The 13,128-nt window shown below is 45.8% G+C and overlaps 1 protein-coding gene and 1 non-coding gene across 3 annotated transcripts in view; both read right to left on the bottom strand.

The window, feature by feature from the left end:
• The window catches only part of LOC119162992 (carboxypeptidase M-like), a 1,476,599-nt gene that overhangs the window by 1,399,398 nt on the left and 64,073 nt on the right, over window positions 1-13,128 (bottom strand). The window lies entirely within an intron of this gene.
• Window positions 5,038-5,109, bottom strand: TRNAA-CGC (transfer RNA alanine (anticodon CGC)). Its single transcript has one exon. It is a non-coding gene; the product is annotated as a tRNA-Ala (tRNA).

Below are 13,128 nucleotides of genomic sequence, written 5' to 3'. Positions count from 1 at the left end.
ATGGAAGTCGAATGTGGGCGAGAAAACGATAACGTTGTCTAAATAGCATAAGCAGGTTGACCATTTAAACTCTTGGAGCAATGAGTCCATCATTCTTTCGAATGTCGCCGGTGCATTACAGAGACCAAAGAGCATAACTTTGAAGTGATAAAGACCGTCAGGAGTGATGAATGCGGTCTTCTCACAGTCCATCTCGTCCACAGCGATTTGCCAATAGCCAGATCGAAGGTCGATAGTAGAAGAATACGTAGCACCGTAAAGGCAGTCTAAGGCATCGTCGATTCTAGGCAACGGGTAAACACCTTTCTTCGAAAATTTTGTTGAGATGCTGATAATCTACACAAAAGTGCCATGTTCCATCCTTCTTTCTGATCAGGACGACAGGAGAAGCCCGGGGGCTATAAGAGGGTTCGATTATGTCTTTTGCAAGCATCTTTTCGACTTCCTGTTGTATGACTGTACGCTCGGACGCAGAAACACAGTATGGACAGCGGTGAATAGGACTCGCGTCACCAGTATCGATGCGATGAGTAACAACACTCGTTCGGCTTAAAGCCATGCTGGCGAAGTCGAAAATGTCGCTATAGGACTCCCGGACGTGACGAAGGGCTTCCGCTTGATCAGGAGCGAGGTCTGATGGTACCATGTGGTCAACGTCGACGCCCGATGAACGTGATAGAGTTGGTTCATGGTCTGAGGTGCAGCAATCATCCACTCTGAAGGGTTCAATCGTATGGTCTTGTAGAGCAATAATTTCAGCCAGGAAGATACCTTGTGAAAGAATTTGGGCAGTGAGGGCAAAATTGACAATAGGAAGGCATGTGCGGTTTTCAACAATTGTCAAAATGGTGTGCGGAACAGTGACGCCATGCGTAAGCATCACGGCATGAATTGGTGCCACCATGTAATCGCCATCAGGTACAGGTGGTATAGAGAAGAGGTCGATATGTGTGACAACGTTAGGCGGAAGGTGTGCGAAATCAATGCAGCAAAGGTGACTTTGGGGTGGGTTGGTCAGATTAGAAAGTAGAGGCATTTCAAGGTCAAGACAGCAGGCTGAACAATCTATAAGGGCCGAGTGAGCGGTTAAAAAATCCATGCCTAGAATTACTTCATGAGGGCAATTTTCTATAACGGTGAAAAGAACAGCAGTGCTTCTATCGGCGATAGTCACACGGGCAGAGCACATGCCAATAACGGCGGCAGTTCCCCCGTCGGCGACTCGAACGGCTCGGTTAAGGCGGGTGTGATAACTTTCTTTAGGTGGCGACGAAGAGCAGCACTCATTATGGACACATGCGCGCCCGTATCGATCAACGCGCGCACAGATACATTGTCTGAAGTAACGTTCAACAGATTCCGGGTGGTCGGTAATGTTACACGAGGATTTCTTGCAGAGGTCGTCGTCAATGCAGCTTCACCTCCAGAAGCTGCACTGCCTAGTTTTTCGGTCGGGGGCGCTGCGAATAGGTCGGAGAGGCAGGACGGCGTTGTGGGGGGGAACGAGATTGACGGCGAACAGGGGATGGTGAGTGGGCGTAGCGAGGTCTCGTCAGAGGTGCGGCAGAATCAGAGAATGTTGTCGGCATAGGGCAATCAAAATCAAATGTTGAGGACGACTGGTGGACAGAAGTGGCCTGGGTAGGAGGCCCATAGTGTGCCAGCGGAGTCCAGTGATTGCGGCAGTGGCGAGCAATATGACCGACACGTCGGCAGTTGAAGCATATAGGCTTGTCGTCTAGTGTACGCCATTCGGACAAATTACGCTGTCGAGAGTAGTTAAAAGCAAAGCGAGGAGCGGAGTGACGACGATAAAAAGGCTCGGCAGAGTGGACTGGTTGAATGAGGTGTAGGCCGATGTTAGATAATTCTTGACGAACGACAGCTTGTATGAGTGAGATAGTGGTCGGTGAAGGATCAGGCTATAGAAATAGAGTAACTACTGGTTGGGCTGCCTTGACCTCGCGACGAATGATGCGGGTGAGGTTGTCACATCGGGGAACTGGGCGGACGGCATCATCACAAGAGGAAGTAGCAGCTGTGTTCGGCAGCCGCATGATGCCAGGGGTGACGCGGCGGGCTTTAGCCTGTTCTAGACGGCGTCATTCTGTCAGGATCGTGCCGATGCTCGTGACATTATTAAAAACCAGCAGGTTGAAGGCATCGTCAGCAATCCCTTTGAGGACGTGATTAACTTTTTCTTCTTCTGACATGCGCTGGTCGACCTTGCTACGAAGCGCCAAGACGTCAAAAATGTATGAGACATATGATTCAGTGGATGCCTGGGCACGATCGGCAAGAGCCTTCTTGGCAGCAAGCTGACGACCAGATGAATCGCCGAAAAGATCACGGATCTTCAATTTGAAAAGATACTAGCTTGTGATTTCGGCTTCGTTGGTTTCGAACCATGTCCGCGGCGTGCCGTCGAGGTAAAACACAACATTGGCGAGCATGAGCGTGAGATCCCAGCGGTGGGTAGCACTGACCCGCTCGTACCGGTGCAGCCAGGAGTGAACGTCGATAGTACCATCAGCGGAGAAAGTTCCAGGATCCCACAGAGGTGGCAGGGTGACGTTGGTTGTCGACTCAGATCGAGAGACGGTGGTGATGAGGCACTGGCAGTTGAAGTAGCTGAAGAGTCCCCGGTGTTGCGACCGCTGCGCGTCTTAATCGAGGTACGGGAGTCGTCCACCTCAATCAATAATGTTACGGGGAACTTATTTATTAAATTAAATACGATGCACCGTGCTCGGCAAACAAGATGGCGACAGTTCATCAAGAACCAGCCACCAACGTCGTCTTTCTCTTTCCTGCAGCAAGGCTGTGCCGGCTGTTGTGTATCAATATTAAAGAATACACAATTGATAATTAGCACAGCATTTCAGCTGCTCTTTTCTCAATCACTTTCACAGGGACAGGTGCCAAGTGATTGGAAACTTGGTAAGATCACTCCACTGTTCAAAAATGACAACAAAGCATCCCCATATAACTACCAGCCCATATCGCTTACAAGTGTCTCATCCAAAATTATGAAGCACATTTTATTTACCAACATCACTAATCACCTCGAACAGCACAACTTCATTTACCCTTCCCAACATGGTTTTCGAAAAGTCCTATCGTGTGAAACGCGACTTGCTGCCTTCATCCATGACTTGCACACAAATCTTGACCGGAACATCCAAACTGACGCCATATTTCTTGACTTTGAAAAAGCTTTTGATAAAGTTCCTCACCACCGCCTTATGACCAAACTTTCTTTGCTTAATCTCGACCCATTCTTCTTGTCCTAGATTAATATCTTTCTCACTGACAGAAAACAGTTCGTCGTCATAAATACAGCTATGTCTCAAATCTCTCCCGTCCTCTCCGGTATTCCCCAGGGAACAGTACTTGGCCCCCTGCTTTTCCTGATTTACATCAACGACCTTCCACACTGTATTACTAACAACATAAGATTATTCGCCGACGATTGCTTTATTTACGCAACAATCACTAGTCATGAAGATCCAATAGCTTTACAAGCAGACCTAACAGCCGTTCAAAATTGGTGCCACAAGTGGCAGATGAGTTTAAACATTTCTAAATGTAGATCAGTGTATTTTCACAGATGTACTAATTCATTAAAGTATATAACAAAAGCTCTACATAACAAGCTTCACATAACAGTTTTCTGCAACCGACTAGCTCATATAAATACCTTGGAATATATATCTCAAGCGTGTATCATTAACCCTCCACATCAATCACGTCATTTCAACAGCTAGTAGATCTTTAGGTTATATCCGAAAAACCCTGAAGTTTGCTCCCAGCCACTTAAAAATATTAGCTTTCACCACAATAATACGCCCCAAATTGGAGTATGCCGCAGCAATTTGGGACCCACACCAGCATTATCTCATCCAAAACCTAGCAGCCATCCAAAACCGCACTGCCAGATTCCCCTTTTCCGATTACTCATCATTCACCTGTGTAACAGAAAGAAACATGCCGCATTCATTCCTCTTAGTCAGCCCCGAAAAACTGCGAGGCTCGTATTATTCCACAAATTCTATCACGCATCCCCATCCAGCATTTACGTCACCCAACGACCCTACTTCTCTGCTCGTTGTTGCAACGCTATGCAAGTACATTACCCTCGTCCCAAAACTACCACATTTGCCGAATCTTTCTTCATTTGGACAGCAAAGGAATGGAACGCCTAAGCGGCTACCATTGTTAGCATTCAGGATCCAGAAGCCTTTAAAAATTCCGTGTCAACCATGACTGAACCGTAATAATTTTTTTTTTCGTGTGACTTCACATGCTAATTCTTGTGTAATGGTTTCTAGTGTTATCTTCCTAGTATGGCGTGTATGTATATTTTGTGTACTTGGCAATGTTTTGTACCTTATAAGTGGTATCTTTTGTCACTGCAAAATGTCTTCATCTCGAGTCCACAAACAAATGTACCTGTTACCCTGTTACTGAGGGGAAGATATTAGACCAAATTGCAATGTAAATATGAAGAAAAGTGGGTGAAGAGATAACTTGCCGTGGGCAGGATCCGAACCTGCGACCTTCGAATGACGCGTTCGATGTTCTACCACTGAGCTACCACGACAGCTATCCCCCAGCCACTTTATAGGGTTTATATGTGAATTAAACGTGGGAGTGTCAGTCAGCGCCACCAGTAGCCATGGCGGCGAGTGTGGCACAATCTTTTGAGCCTGTTTGGCGTCACGTAGCACGTGAACTTGTTACGAGTGGGCAGCTGACCAATAGTTCCTCGTATACAATCTAAAGGCACTAAGTCTGCCAGTACGAGACAGCAGCTGACCAATAGTCCCTCGTATACAGCCTAAAGGCACTAAGTCTGCCATTACAAGACCCTCGTTAATGAATAATGAAAGAAGTGTATACCTAAGGGCTCGTTTTCTCGTGTTTTTACACAATATGAATGAGATCTAACAGACAATAATGGCAAGGAAAGTATAGGAGAAGATATTAGAGCCAATTGCAATGTAAATATGAAGAAAAGTGGGGGAAACGATAACTTGCCGTGGGCAGGATCCGAACCTGCGACCTTCGAATGGCGCGTTCGATGCTCTACCACTGAGCTACCATGACAGCTATCCCCCCAGCCACTTTATAGGGTTTATTATATGTGGATTAAACGTGGGAGATTATGTCAGCGCCACCAGTAGCCATGACGCCGAGTGTGGCACACTCTTTTGAGCCTGTTTGGCGTCACGTAGCACGTGAACTTGTTACGAGTGGGCAGCTGACCAATAGTCCCTCGTATACAGCCGAAAGGCACTAAGTCTGCCAGTACGACACCCTCGTTAATGAATAAGGAAAAATGTACCTGTTCCCTCTTCTTTTTTTTTTTGTTTTGTTTGTTTCTGCTGCTTCAACTATGTCCTAAAATTTGCTTTTTTTTTTTTGCTGCACATCCAACTTTGTCTTTACGCATGTTTGTATGCCCACCCCTCATGTAATGTCCCTTCTGTTAGGAACCCTTGAAGAAGATAAAACAAATAAATAAATATATAAACTAGCAGAATTCGCAGAACGCAATAATTTACGGATTTCGAATACCTTCTACCGAAACCGAGGGAACCGTAAGTGGACGAGGAGGAGCCCTAATGGCAAAAATAAGAACGAAATAGACTTTATACCGAGTGCACACCCAAGCATCGTACAGGATGTGGAAGTGATTGGCAAGGTATGATGAAGTGACCATATAATGGTACTATCCCGAGTTCGCCTAGACTTGAAGAAGGAATGACAGAAACTGATACGCAAGAAGCCAATCAATGAGCGAGCGCTGAGAGGAAAAGTACAATAAATTCAGAGTCTCACTTCAGAACAGGTACTTGGCTCTTATCGAGAAAAACAGCCTTAGCGTTTTCCTCGATAATAATACATCCTCGATAATCTGACAAGTATCATTACAGAGTGAGCAGTGGAAGTTGGAAGTACTGTAGTTAGACAGGACACTGGCAAGCTGTCTCAGGAAACAAAGAATATCATTAAGAAACGCCAAAGCACGAAAGCCTCAAGTACAACAGACAAAATAGGTTGGTATAGCTTTCGAAGTTGATTAATAAGCGTAAGGTATCCGATGTAAGAAGGTATAACATGGAAAGAATTGAACACGCTCTGAAGAACGCAGGAAGCGTCAAAGCACTGAAGAGAAAACTTGGGATGGGCAAAAACCAGATGTATGCACTAAGGGACAAGGGAGGCAAAGTAACTACCAATATGGATAGGATAGTAAAATTAGCGGAGGAATTTTACAGAGATCTGTACAGTAGCCAGCACAACCACGACCTTAATATAAGAACTAGCAGTAACCCAGATGATTGATTTGATTGATTTGTGGGGTTTAACGTCCCAAAACCACCATTTGATTATGAGAGACGCTGTAGTGGAGGACTCCGGAAATTTTGACCACCTGGGGTTCTTTAACGTGCACCCAAATCTGAGCACACGGCCTACAACATTTCTGCCTCCATTGGAAATGCAGCCACCACAGCCGGGATTTGATCCCGCGACCTGCGGGTCAGCAGCCGAGTACCTTAGCCACTAGACCACCGTGGCGGGGCCTACACCACCCGTAATCATACACCACCAGTAATGAAAGAACAAGTTAGAAAAGCCTTGGAGAGCATGGAAAGAGGCAAAGCTGCTGGTGAGGATCAGGTAACATCAGATTTGCTGAAAGATGGAGGATCGATTATGTTAGAAAAACTAGCGACCCTGTTGACGAGGTGTCTCCTGACGGGAAGAGTACCAGAATCTTGGAAGAGTGCTAACATCATCCTAATACATAAGAAAGGAGATGACAAGGACTTGAAGAATTACAGGCTGATCAACTTGCTCTACATAGTATACAAGCTATTTACAAAGGTACTTGCTAACAGAATTAAGACAACATTAGAATTCAACCAACCAAAGAAACAAGCAGGATTTCGAACAGGCTACTCAACCATCGACCGCATTCATACTATCAATCAGGTAATAGAGAAATGCTCACAATATAGGCAACCACTATACATAGCCATCATAGATTACGAGAAGTCATTTGATTCAGTAGAAATACCAGCAGTCTAGCAGAGCAGACCTGCGGAATCAGGGCGTCGACGAAGCATATATAAACATCCTGGAAAAAATCTACAGGGGATCAACTGCTACCATAGTGCTTCATAAAGAAAGCAACAGAATACCAATCAGGAAGGGTGTAAGGCTGGGGGATACAATCTCCCCAATGATATTGTTACGCCTACGAGGGGTTTATTAGAAGCAGACGTAACAGTCGACTCGACGGTATACCGCAGTGAACGCAAAGCAGCGAGCTCTTGCCACCAACCGAACGTCCTCTTCTTCTGCTACCACCATGTTCCCCGCTACACAGGTGCACATACCTAAATCACACATGTGGTAACACTTCCCTCCGCGCAGACGAAGCCCACTGGGCGAGTCAGTCTCTCGAGGAATAAAGCGCTTCAAACGTGCAACATGGACAAGTTCAGTTTTTGCAGACCGTCGGCCGTTTGAATGGAGACGCGCTATGCGGTAAACTAAATCACTGATACGGTCTACAACAAGATAAGGTCCCGCATAGTGCGCTAGCAGTTTCTCGCTCAAACCGCGTTTTCTAGTTGGTGTCCACACCAACACTAGGTCGCCGCGATTGTACGTCACGTGTCGGCGTCGGCGGTCAAAATGTGCCTTCGAGCGATCTTGCGAAGCAAGAGTGCGCAAATAAGCAAGGCGTCTAGCTTCTTCTGCCCGACAGATGATTTCGGATATGCAGGGATCATGATGGTCCAAACACGGGAAGATGGTATTCAGGGTATGACGAGGTGGTCGAGCATATAGAAGAAAGAAAGGACTGTAGCCGGTAGTTTCATGCTGAGCGGTGTTGAATGCATATGTGATAAAGGGTAGAATACTGTCCCAGTCCTTGTGATCAGATGCAACATACATACACAGCATGTTCGAGAGAGTTCTGTTCGTTCGTTCAGTTAGACTGTTCGTTTGGGGATGGTATGGCGTAGAGTGCCGAAACCTTGAAGCACAGACACGAAGCATCTCTTCCATCACGTCTGCTGTGAATTGTCGGCCACGCTCACTGATCACGATTTTGGGAGGTCCATGTCGAAGAATTACAAAACGTAGCATGAAGGAAGACACATCGGCTGCAGTTGCCGATGGTATGGCAGCTGTCTCGCAGTACCGTGTTAAATGGTCGGTGCAAACGACTATCCAGCGATTTCCATCAGAAGACCGGGGAAAGGGTCCAAGGAGGTCAATGCCGACTTGCTCGAATGGAGCTCTAGGGGGCGGCACCGGATGTAATCGCCCTAAAGAAGCACTTGTTAGGCGCTTATGACGTTGACACTCGTTACAGCTAGACACGTATTGTTTTCGTCGTCTGGCGCATTTTGGGCCAGTAGAATCTTTCTTGAAGACGGCACAGAGTTTTCGCTGTGCCTAGATGACCGGATGTTGGGTCATCATGCATAGCCTGCAAAACATAAACGCGAAGACTCTTGGGAACAACCAGAAGATATCGTGAGCCGGTGTTGGTGTAGCTCTTTTTGTAAACTAGCCCGTCTCGGATGCAGAAGCGCGTAGGCGATGATTTTGGTTTGGTAGCAAGAAGCTGTTGTATGGTGCTGTCCCTTTGTTGCTCATCCTTAAAGGTCTTGTTATCGGGAAATGGGTGATTGAGTGATGCAATGTAGGTATCGAAGGTGTCCGCGTCACATTCCATCGCTGGAAGCGGTAGTCGCGAGAGACAATCTGCGTCAGCGTGACGTCGGCCGCTTTTATAGGAAACCGTGAAGTCATATTCTTGTCGACGAAGTGCCCAGCGTGCCAGCTGACCAGATGGGTCACGCAGGTTGACCAACCATCAGAGAGAATGATGGTCTGTCACGACGGTAAAGGGGCGTCCGTACAGGTAGGACCGGAAGCGCTGCACTGCGAAGACTACTGCAAGGCATTCTTGCTCTGTGACAGTGTAGTTACGCTCGGACTTGCTGAGTGAGCGGCACCCAACAAGCTTAGTAAAATATGTTCCAAACTAGACCGTAAAGTTTCCATAGCAGTAAACACTAATGCTGGTAGTTGTACGGTAAATCACACAACAAAGTTTGTTAAGTCTATCCTATCAGTCGTGTATTGCTTGCCACTCACGTGTGGAAAGGTATACATCGGCCAGACGGGTCGTTGTTTGAACACCCGACTTTTAGAACACAAGCGATCATTAGGAACTGACATTCATTCTCACATAAAGAGACACTGTTCCCCGTGTGGCTGCTCACCACTGTACAGTGACACAACCGTAGTCTTCCGTCATGGAAACCAACTAACCAGAGAAATTGTCGAAGCCTTTCACATTAAAAAAAGAAAAGAAGGATGCATTAGTCAGTCATCGGTTTCGTTAAGTAACCGAGAAGCCAGCTACCTCGAAGGACTAAATTGAGATCAGTGTTTGCATGTGTCATACTCTCCTTTTTATCGTTTCAAAATTTTGTTTGAAACACGTGTGAATTCCCGCAAATGTTTTGGGTTTTTTTGATTTGATGTTACCCAGGGCTGTTTTAGATATGTCATCTAAAAGTGTCTAAGCTTAACTGCCGTGTACCATCACTTGAGTCTGCGCAAAAGCTTCTGTTGGCAATGATTCAGTGTTCGTAGTTCTTTTCTGTGTCGCTAGGATTATGGGTTATATATGAAGTGCTGCTTCTGAAATAAAAATTAGTTGCGAGTGTCGTGTTTTTTTTTGTCCTCTTCGTCCCCGTGAATTTGCGCTACTACACCATATGGTTAAATGATGTCTCACCAACTAGCCCAGCTCTCAACCCTACTGATCTTGCGAATGGCTGGTGGTGTTATTTATTATTATGCAAAAGGTTCAAAACGAGTACGCATGCGCATATGTCTCCAGCCGGATTCTCGCCGTGACCAAAGACAAAATCGTAGCCAGAACATAAACTGAACAAGAGGAGCGTTTCGGTGTGCGCTAAGTCGACCAAGATTGTTTCGCCATGCTCGTTCAATGCAACATCTGCGTTTTTCAGCAATGCTGCGTTGCCGTAAACAACAGAAAATGGTTTCGCTCTCTTCAACTTACCTCGTGCTTTCGGAGATGAAGCGCACCATGAAGTGCAACTATGAACCATTTCACGCGAATGCTTTCGTGCAACTCCGTCAACGTATGTCGACGCAGATCTGCGAAGCGAGTTCACTTGTCGGTTTTTATTGAAACGCCAGGTGCGCGTCTAATGCGTGTCTAGTGCATGCCAGTTGGTACAAATACATGTGGGTATGCACGTATACAGAGCAGCTGTAGGTTGTAATCAACGCACCTTCAGAAACATTTCACTCTTGACCAGTTCCCGCTTGAGCCGAAACGCGCTGCTTCGAGACACCTCACCAGTAAAACTCTCACTTTTCAGGAAGTTCCCAGCACCGCATCAGAATCACTTGGCATCACGATTGTCCAAATGGGCACACTTAAAAAAAAAACGTCATCGCAGTGCTGCCGGACGAGTGTTCGTACCAGTCTGGTCGTAGTTTTTTTCTTGCGTGTGCACAAGCCGGTTGTAATCAATCGTCACAACGTCACGCCCTGTGGCCACTTACAGGATCCAGCAAGAAGCCCGTTCACTGTGTCACAGCACGAACAAAACACAATCGGAGAAGTGGACTAGTTAGAACTGGACGAAATACCGCGGCCGTGGAACTAAAATGTACTACGCGAGACGCCATGGCTAGTGGTGTAATGTATAGAACTGCACAACGTTGCCGGTTGAGTAACGCACATCCCGCTTGCTCTTGTGTTGTGCCGTTTATGTTCATAGAGGTAACTGTTTATTCTACGTCTTATTTCATTCCATTTTGTTTCATTTACATCTATTCACCGTAGCAACAGAACCCAAACAATCGCTTTTGGATGAAAGTTTTAAACCTTCTAGGGGGCGCTTCAGGCAAATAAGCGAGGAGGAAAAGGGAGGGTGTCGCTACCTTGGAAACTTGTTTCATCTAGGGACCTTAACCCGATACGCCAAAGACTGCCATCTGTTGGCTCGTTCTCTGACAAGTGAAGCTCAAGGTCGACAGAAGACTCAACATGACATTCATCACCCAGCTCCTACGTTTGGTGCTCGCTCTCTTGTTTGCCTTTGTGTGCCCCCGCACAACTCTGGCCTCTTTTCTAAACTTCTGGCGCAGTACCATGGTCCGTACTGTGTCATTGATGTGACCTCGCCGGTATATTACATCGTCGAGCCCCTCACACAATATCTAGATTTGCGCCGTTGAGGACACAAAACTGCACATGTCTACTGTCGTCTCAAGCCCTACTACAACCCCCTAATTGTGCCTACTCCCCGAGTCGCCAAGATGACTACGCTTCACCCCAGGGGTATTATAGTGGAGCATATGCACCAACGCGTATGCGCCTTCGACAGAGGAAGAAAAGCCCCGCGCTCTGACTGCACGAGAACCTGTGCCGCCTTTGCCAGTTTTGCCATATGGCTCTTTTCTGTTGCGACTTTTTTAGTTCAATAAACCTCATCACAAAGTGATCAAGAATGGAAACTAAGCAGCTCCCTTGGTTGCAGGAGCCAGATCGGTGCAGGCGGCAGAAATTCTATCATCGTCCTGTGGTCAAGGTCAGGGCCTTGGTCTGGCGAATCTTATCACATAGAGGCCCAAACTCTGGTAGTATGCCTAGTTGCCTGTGGCTTGTTCACTGCTGCCGGTGGGTTCACAGTTTGACGGGGCCGTCTGGTCCATGAAAGGAGCAGCACATTTACCATATGTCACGGGTTCGTCACACCGACAAAGGAAGAAGCGGCTTGGCTAAAATGAACTGTTTATTTGGCGAAACTTGTGGCCAGTAAATGGAATGTCACATTGCAGGGAAACACACTGGTAAACCGGTCCAACGTCAAAATGCCATATCGTTCGAATCAGAAGTGTTTAAAAAGTTTCAGAATGCAAGTTTCTTGGTGTCTATTTCCACGAATCCCTTCGGTGGACGTATCATGTAAATTATGTAAAACGTAGTGTGGCCCAAACAATTGGCAACCTAAACAAACTTCATATGTTGTGACCCGAGAACATAAAACGACAACTTTACCATTGTGCTGTTCACAAAAGGCTACAGTATTATATACTAGTTTGGGGCGCTACGTCAAAAACAAACATTCATGTTCTTTATCTAATGCAAAAACGTGGTTTACCATTCATTCACGACTTATCAAGTCCACAACATGTTTCTTCCTATTTTAAATATAGCAACATATTGACTATTTAGGACATATATAATCAATGCCTAGCCGAAGAGCCTTCCTGAACTTGAAATCAGACCCAGAAATATTTTTATTATTATTGACTAATGCTGATCCGCATTATAGTCTCCGACGCACTGCATTTAAAAAAATTCAGACTAGGACAGCATATGGCATACAACTGCTCCAATGGCAGATACCAACTCTTTTGAAAATGCACCCTTCTCTACTTGATGTGATGCACAGCTGCTCTTCTTTGCTAGCCTTCCGGAAAAAAGTTAAACAGCTTCTACTCGAGCAATAATGTCATGTTCTTCTGTCTCCTTTTTTGTAGCTCTATTAATATGTGCGCGTGTGTTTTTGTGTTTTTTTGTCAAAATGCTTGGGTTGAATCTCTGTTAAAAAGTATAAAAAATTATTTTTTTCGCGTGTAACAAGAGTTAATTTATTACACATATTTGACAACAGGTTTGACTACAGGATTTATTACACAAAGTTTGACTACAGGTTCCAGAAAAGAATACAAACTGCGTATAGTTTGCCTGATATTGTTGTATAGTTGAACATAGAATTGTATAAGGTTTTGAATTACATTTGTTAACCTATTTTCGTTTTGTATTAAACTGCTGCTTGTGTGATTGTGCTGCCTGGGGCTAGGGGCCTAGTCAGGCGACTTTAAATGTTGCCTTTTGCCATAGCCCTAGGGCAACCCCTTTTGTTGCCGAAAAAATAAACAATTCAATTCAATACTGATAGCAGCGAGCAGAGTGTCAGCCGTCGATCAAGCGTGTTGGCATTATGTTCTGTCAGATAATCCAGCCATATCACTAGTCGT

The sequence above is a fragment of the Rhipicephalus microplus genome, unplaced genomic scaffold (assembly GCF_043290135.1).
Source record: "Rhipicephalus microplus isolate Deutch F79 unplaced genomic scaffold, USDA_Rmic scaffold_13, whole genome shotgun sequence".
Classification (NCBI taxonomy): Eukaryota; Metazoa; Arthropoda; class Arachnida; order Ixodida; family Ixodidae; genus Rhipicephalus; species Rhipicephalus microplus.
Note: the sequence above shows the minus strand (reverse complement) of the source record. Positions and strands in the feature narration are given on the sequence as shown.